At 50.6% G+C, this 8,032-nt stretch overlaps 1 long non-coding RNA gene across 1 annotated transcript; it reads left to right on the top strand.

Moving 5' to 3' along the window:
• Nucleotides 1-412: 412 nt before the first annotated feature.
• Nucleotides 413-6,070, top strand: LOC132436672 (uncharacterized). Its single transcript, XR_009521832.1, has 3 exons — nucleotides 413-512; nucleotides 1,580-1,640; nucleotides 5,892-6,070. It is a non-coding gene; the product is annotated as an uncharacterized lncRNA (long non-coding RNA).
• The last annotated feature ends 1,962 nt before the right edge of the window (nucleotides 6,071-8,032 follow it).

Consider the following 8,032-nt stretch of genomic DNA (forward strand, 5'->3'; position numbering starts at 1 on the left):
CTTTTCCTCAAGAAGACCAGCTCCTTCCTGGTACCGACTCTGCATAGAGTCAGGCTCGCCCCGTTTAGACTCCTGGCTCCCCTGAAGACAAGCTCTCGCCCCTTCTCCGGGCGGCTGCTCGGCGCCCTGCACTCTCTTTTACAGACCCCCGCCCCTCGGACCCCTGGGCGCCCTCGGCTGCAGCCCTGACCCCCCATACCCCCACTTGGGTCTCCTCCGAGCGCTTCCCGGGGTGAGATCCTGAGTCGGGGGTCCGGGACAGTCTGGGAATGTCGTGGCGGCCCCCGCCCGCCCTTCCCAGGCAGCTCCTGAATCCCACCGCCGTCTCCCAGACTGCCAAAAACTCCAGGGTGTCCTTGCCAGGGGTGAAAAAGCGCCGCACTCTTTAAACGTTTCCCTTCCCCCTGGCGAGGAGGAGTCGTTCACTGAATGTATCTAAACCTGTGTTTCTGTGTCTCTGCAACGTCCTCTGGGGAGCAGGCTTCCACGTTCCGTCGCAGTCGTCGTATGAGGTAGGCAGGAGCCCTGGCCTTCAGAGCTGCCCCTGGTTCTTTCCAGCCCTCCCTGACCCCACCCCAGCTGCCCTCCGCTCCCTAAAAGCGTTTCTCCCCTAAACGGAGAGCCAGGGCGGGGGAACTGTCACAGCCAAGGCCTCTGAATGCTGCCCCCGCTCCTGCATTCACTCAACAAAAGCTTATTCAAGGCCTGTTGTACAGCCAGCCCGTCCCCGGGAGGTCAGGCCCTACCTGACCGCCCTGCACCTAAATTTCACATATTCCCACCCTCCACCCGCAGTGAGGGGCTAACAGGAGTTACTCTCACCCTGATGGAGCATCCTGTAATCACCCCTGAGGAACTGGCTTCTTAACCTTGTCTATTCTGCAACTTGCTGGTTTAGCTTTCAGTTTCGTGGCCCACTGGTGAAGTTCTCCAGGAATTATGAAGCATCCAATTAACAAATGCTCAGCCCTCAGGAACACTTTGGGTACCCCGCAGCTATTCCCTAATGCAACAGACACTTGGGATTTGGGGATCACTTGGCTGGTAACAGTAGTGCCTGTTCGAGTTCCTTCTGTGTGACCGTTTCTCCCACCTCCACCCTACCAGCCCCCCCCACACAGGGCACACCCCACCAGAAGAACCACGTGGGAATATTTCCCTAGGCTGGCTCTATGAAAACTTGGTCTCTTCTTTTAAAATATTGCAGTTGTGGAGTAAAGGAGGCATCCTAGGATGCTGCTTTAAAATCTTGGCTTGGGGCTTCCCTGGTGGCGCAGTGGTTGAGAGTCCGCCTGCTGATGCAGGGGACACGGGTTCGTGCCCTGGTCCAGGAAGATCCCACATGCCGCAGAGCGGCTGGGCCTGTGAGCCATGGCTGCTGGGCCTGCGCATCCGGAGCCTGTGCTCCGCAATGGGAGAGGCCACAGCAGTGAGAGGCCCGCGTACCGCAAAAAAAAAAAAAAATCTTGGCTTGATGGTGTAAAGCTGATTCCCTGTCCCAAGAATTTTATTGGGAGGGGGCAGGAATAGGAAGAAAAATAAAATACAAAAGTGTTAACACTTCTCCTTTAAAACCTAGGTGTGCAAACCACAGGGGAAAAGCAGAACATGAAAGCAAAATTGATATTAGGATTTGCAAGGTAAGTTCTACTTTCATAAGTTTTAAAAATACATTATTAATAATACTTCTTTTGGCATTTTTATAAAGAAAAGTATACCAAAGAAAATGATAATCCCACAGTAAAGAGATCCTTTAAGCATTCAGCATATTTTAAATTGAAATATAGTTGACATACATGAGCATCGTTTTAAAACAGAAGGTATCGTACTCTCTAGAGCCAAAACAAAACGCTTAGAATGCAGAACTTACACCGGCTGCCACCCTCTCGTGCGGTTTGTACGCTGCACAAAGCCGCGGAGGGGTGGATGGGGCTGAAGTCCACCAGAGCCCATGCCACCAGGCCCTTTTCCTGGGCGCCCCATCCGACTAGAGGGGATGCCTTTTTAAATGACCTGTGCAAAGGGGGCTTTTTTGGGGATTCACATGACAGTGCCTTACAGGCCAGCTGTACCCTGGGTACTAGATATTCCCCTAGAGCAGCAAACAACTAAACAAATAATTACATTAGCAATAAAACGTGAAGCTCTGGCTTAACAAGCAAGGTAAAACGAGTCTGGTCTCATCTCCCAGGAACCAGCGTGCTGGGAGCACCAGCCGTAATTCCCAGGCAGCCTTGGCAGGACCTGGCAGGGAGCCTGCAGGTCAGGATGAGGGGACAGGCAGAGCTGGCGGAGCGGCTTGGCTCAGTGCAGGCTTCACATGGAGTTGATCTGAAGAGTCTTTGACTCCTTCAAAAAACTGTATGAAATCCAAGAACCACTTTTCCCCACTCCCTTACCCAGACTGTGAAAACTGAAGTCATAACACTAGAAATGGCTTGAGTGCAGTGACCCTGCCAATCATACTCTGGTCACACAGATATTCACAAGGTGGTTTTCCTCTGTCTTGAAGGAGATGGAGACGCACGAGGCAAAAAGGCAAAAAGTCCTCTGAGCGGGTGATGGGGGCCCGGGGGTCCAGGGCCCTGTGCCCACACTCAGGCACCACCACAGCCAAGCAGAGGGAATGTACTAACCAGGGTGCGTCTGCTTTAACTAAGCACTTAGACTAAACTGTATTTGTTCACTTACTTCTTCCATCAGACCAGAGGCTACTTGAGGGTAAGGACAGCGTCTCCCAGCACCAAATCTGGTACCTGAATCAAAGGAGGTCCTTAAAGACCTGCTAAAGAAATGAGTGGAATATGTATCCTAGCTTTTCCTCTGAAGGATCAGAAAACTTCGAGCACTCTGGAATTTTTCTTGAGAAAGTGCTTTTAACACATAAATATTTCTCTCTGATTTCCTGAGGCTAAATGGAGCAATCCAGACATGTCACAGGGTTAGGAATACGTTTGAACGTACGCTTTGGATTCTGAACTCATCTCTTGGCAGTTGAACTTGTCACTGAGAACAGGATATGAATATTTTGATTATAGGCCTTTCTTGGAAGAAAACGTAAAACTCTATAGTTTCGGCTCTGATTATAGTAGACAAATAGGTTTATTAGTGCTCAATTCTACTACATTTCTATGAGCTCATAAAAGTATTTTTCTTCCTGAAAGGACTTTGACAACAACAAATAGCCCTGTGTTTGTATAGTACTTGGTATATTCCCAGACATTAGCTCATACGATTGGCCTAGCAACCTGGTAGGGTGGATTGAGTGAATGTTGTTATCTAATATTTCATAGAAAAGGGTAATGGCCTTTTTTTTTTTTTTTACTATCATCTGTTAGTGGGAGTGACAGGGTTAGAGGCTGACTCACCTTCTTCTAGGTGTTATATTCTAACGCCTGTTTCCATGTCAGAATTGCCCACCTTAGAAGTGAGGGGGTGAAGTGTTCTATGCACCTCACAATCATTTATTGACGTATCCTGCCTCAGGCCAAGAAAGTTTCAAACATTTATCAGCTTTACCAGTCATTTGCAAAATTACAGTTGGAATAGGATTCTAGCTCATGCCCAGCTTTGCCGTGGTCTCTGTGGCCCTCTCCCAGCAGTGGCGACCACATTTGCACAAGGGTCAAAGTGCAGGAAAGGGGAGGCCACCTTTCGGAAGGGGGCGAGTTTCCGATCACCTGCGGGGTTGCGGGGTGAGGGAGGATAAGCCTGAAGAAAATGAGAGCCAGACAAACTTGCCTCCCCACTCAAGAACATCTCCCCTCAAACTCATCCCACACTTCAGCAAGTTCAGCTGCTCCGTGGTTGGGGTTTCACTTTTTCCAGATGCTTACCTTGCTTTCCTCCGAAGCGAGACCCGCCTGTTTTAAAGTGAGAGTTTTGTTTGGAAAGGAAGAAGTTACTTCGTTGTCTGGGACCAGCCTCGGGGCGGGGATGGGAGATCTGGGTGTAGGTCTCTCTGGGAGCCCTTTATAGCCAGAAGCCTGGGTTCCAAGAGCCGAGGAGAGAAGAGCTTAGAACGGTTGGCAGAAAAGTGGGGCTTCTCCCGCACTTTTGCCTAGACTCCCCAGATCATCTAGTTCATAAAGATCAGTAACTGTTTCACCGTGATTCGGGAGAATTAAGAAGAGGTGAAGGATGCGGGCACAGATGGAGTGTTAGGATTTCCTTTCCCGCATGGTTGCTAACAGCAACAGCTGGAAGTTACCTCAGTGTGTGTCCTAGGGGTTGGGTTGATAAACGGTAGTCATCCACCAGTGGAACCATGTGTACTGTCACCAGAGGTTGGACACGAAGCCTGTGTTGATAGGAAAGGTGTTACTGGAGAAATGGTCCTTTTTCCTGGCCCTGCACCTTCCCTTCTCAGTGCACACCCCACATCTTCTTAGGGAACCACACCTCTCACGCTCAGTCCTATGGTTTGTTCCGAAATGCAGCGGCGGTGAGGGCTTGTGAGAAAGCCCACTGAGGAGAACAGAGACACAAGCTCCCAACCGCAGGGCTGGTCCGGGGCTCCCAGCAGGCCAGCGGGACGGAAGGGACTCACTTCTCAGCATTGTTGGAACCGTAGGGAAAGAAGAGGCTTCTTCCCCCTGAGGATGCCAGTGCCGGGCTCTGAGGATGCGGGGGCTAGAGGGCCATCGCACGAGGATCTGCTGGAGGATGAGGCCAGCCTCGAGGAAGGAGGGCATGGGTTGCAGGATTCCTCAGGACTTCGTGTGAGCGCCTGACTTTTCAGTTACCCAGTGGATAGATTCCCTTTGTGGCTGAAGCCAGTTTGGGCTGGGTTTCTGACATTTACAATGGACAGAGTCTTGGTCAGTAGACATTCATGATACGTCATGGAGTGAAAAGGCAGGTTTCAAAACATTATGTTCCATCTTAGTGTTTAAAAGCATACCGTATACTTATTTATAGACACAAAAAGTCTTGGAAAGAGACATCATGATGTATGTTATCTCTAGCTGGAGGAATGACAAGTGATTTTTCTTTTCTTCTGTTAATTTTCTAATTTTAAGTAAGACAGGCATGCCTTATTTGTGTAATGAAAAAGCGTTTTTATTTAAGGAGATGAATTACAGGAAGAGAAGCAGACATCAGGGCTCTGGGATCAGTAGCTTCTAGTCTCAAGAGCTGCTGTGATGCTGGACGTCTGAGAGGTGCAGCCCTTGGCCATCCTGAACCACTTTGTAAGGGCTGGTTCGTCTTCTGTGACCTCTCAGCCTTGTTCCTTTTCCTGTAATAATGCTTACCGTGGTGGAAGTTCATTCATTCATTCATTCATTCACTCTGTAAGTGCCGCTACTCTAGTGTTAAAGATGTCAAGATGAATGACACAGGGTCTCAGTCCTCCTTTGCTGGGAGCAGATGCTCTACAGCGTGGAATTCTCTGCAGAAGGATCTGCTGCATCTCTGCTCCTCTCTGTTCCTTCCTGACTCCCCAGGCCCTCTGAGGGACCCTGCCAAAGGACAGGTCTGGGGCTGATGTTGCCAAACCTCTGCTGGACCCAGCACCACCTGCTAGGCCTTGCGCTGCACGGGCACACGGGGATCCCGCCAGGACTGGAGTGGGAGCCCCGGGGGGGAGGGGCTGTGGGCCAGGCCACGGGATGATAGAGGTTCTTTTCTCTTTCATCCTTGTCATCTACCAGGAGCCAGAGAAAGCCTCTCACCATCTGCCCGAAACTCAGGAACAGCTCCTGCCCTTCCCAACTCCTGCCTGGAAGATGAGGGGACACAATTTCCTCCTTCCTGAGGGCAGGTAGCCTCCTAGATCAGAGACCCTCCACACCTTAGGTTTTCAGATTGCTGGGCTGTAGCCATCGTCATTATTTTTTCACAGATTTATTGAGGCACGTTTTACATACATGAAATTTCCTCTGTTTTAGGTGTACGTACAGTTCAGTGATCTTCAGTGAATGTACAGGGGCTGTGCAACCACTCACACCATCCGGTTTGGGAACATTGCTGTCACCCCAGAAAGACCTGTCTCGGGCACCCATTTGCATTTGCTGCCTGTTCCCGCCCCCAGCCCCAGGCAGCCACTGATCTGTCTCTGCAGGATTGCTTCTCTCTGGACGTGTCATCTAAATAGAATCGTACAACAGGTGTCTTTTGCTTCCGGCTTCTTTCGCTCAATTTCGTGTTTCTGAGGTTCATCCGTGTGGTAAGAGCGTCAGTCCTCCATTCCTTTTGTATTACTGCATGGTGTTCTATTGTATGGACAAGTCACGTTGTTTATCCATTCATCAGTTGCTGGACATTTGGGTTGTTCCCACTTTTTGGCTGTTGTGAATAATGCCGTTATGAACTTTTACGTACACGTCTTTATGCGAACACACGTTTTTATTTTTCTTGAATTCGTAGGGATGAAATTGCTGGGTCTTATGTAAATTGACCTCTAGCTTAAGGAACTGTCAAACTGTTCCAAAGTGGTTGTACCGTTTTACATTCCCCTCAGAAATTACGAGGGTTCCAGTTTCTCCACGTCCTTGCCAACACTCATTATATTGGTTCTAGTGGCTGTAAAGTGGCATTTCATTGTGATCTTAAAGTGCATTTTCCTCACGAAGAGTCATCGTACTATTTTCCGTGGCCAGAAGTGACCCCACGATTTGTGTGATCACTCTTTCCTTGTCCTGCAATTCGGTCCGGTGATGCTGGTTAAAGGGATGGGAGCTAAAGGCCGGCAGGCACTCAGCATGGTTTCCTGAGCTGTCTTGAACGTGAGACTCTGGAACCACCCACTGCAGTCTTTGCTGTGCTGTTTTGCTGGTGCCTTTGCTGTGTGTTAAGGTTGGCCCGAAATCCTTGCACAGAACAAATCACTGTGTTCCTTGCAGGGTTCGCCTTGGTCGTATAAGCCTTGGAGTTTCCTAACCCCCCACACAGTTGCACTACATTGTTTGGGACAAACTTTAGGAAATCTCTGCCCTTCTTCTGGCCTCCTTTCTTGCATTTTCATTTCAACTCAAGACACAGCTGCTGGTTGGAATTTCCCTCCAGGACGAGGGGAGCGATGGGACTGATCACACTCCTCCCTCCCACCCGGAGCGCCTGCTCCAGCCCACATCGTGTGTGCGGTGCTGTCTTCGAGCAAGCGCACGAGAAAGACCGGTATCACGCCCATCACATTCCCGTGAAAGCACCTCGCGGGGAAAACATGCAGCCTGCGATTTGGCCTCGAGACTCCTACACAAGGGCTCTTAGGAAAGGGTGACATTCCAGAACTTATTTCCCTTTTGGCGAATGACATGCCGCTCTGCAGGGAGCGTGCTCCACCCTAAAGTGTGCCTGAAATAGTCTGCAGCTGGAACTGCTCACCTAGCTCAGAGCTGGGTCCTGTTAAGGGGGTCTCCTTCACCAGCAGCTGAAAGCAGAAGGCCCTCAGCTCTGGTGGGTCCAGGTTGCTGAAGTCGGGAGAGCCTAATGCTTTTGCCAGATATGCATCCTGAAAATACCGATAGTTCTGGGATGAGATTCTTCTCACCAGGTTATTGGATGTCAGCCTATGAGAAGACACAGTGTCAAGTCACCCCCATTTCCCCTCCCCTCCCATTAACCTTGGCTCTCCAAGTGCTGTTGAGAGACAGCGGTGGCCTCGTGAGTGAAAAAGATCGCACTATTACATCCAAGAGGTTGTGCCGCCTGAGCCCCACTCCCCAGAAAGCATCTCCCAGCTTTCACCTCCTCAGGGTAGCGGGCTAGACGCCGAGGAATTCAAGACAAAGAGACACTGCTTTTCCCAGTTGGTGGGAGAACCAGGTTTGTCAAACACACACACACACACACACACACACCCAGGTGTTCAGACAGTGGCGGGTGGAGCGAGGGGAGGGGAGTCAGGTGAGACCCTGAGGAGGTGGCCCTGGTGCTGACTCTTGAGGGTGGAGCAGGGGCCACCAGTAATGAAGGAGGACCCGGGCCTCCACAGTGAAGACACGGAGGTGCAGACGGAGGGCCTGGGGCGGGGCCCATGCAGCGGGGGACAGAACAGCCCAGCAGGCAGTGCATCACACAGCGATCAGGA

The sequence above is a fragment of the Delphinus delphis genome, chromosome 13 (assembly GCF_949987515.2).
Source record: "Delphinus delphis chromosome 13, mDelDel1.2, whole genome shotgun sequence".
Taxonomy (NCBI): Eukaryota; Metazoa; Chordata; class Mammalia; order Artiodactyla; family Delphinidae; genus Delphinus; species Delphinus delphis.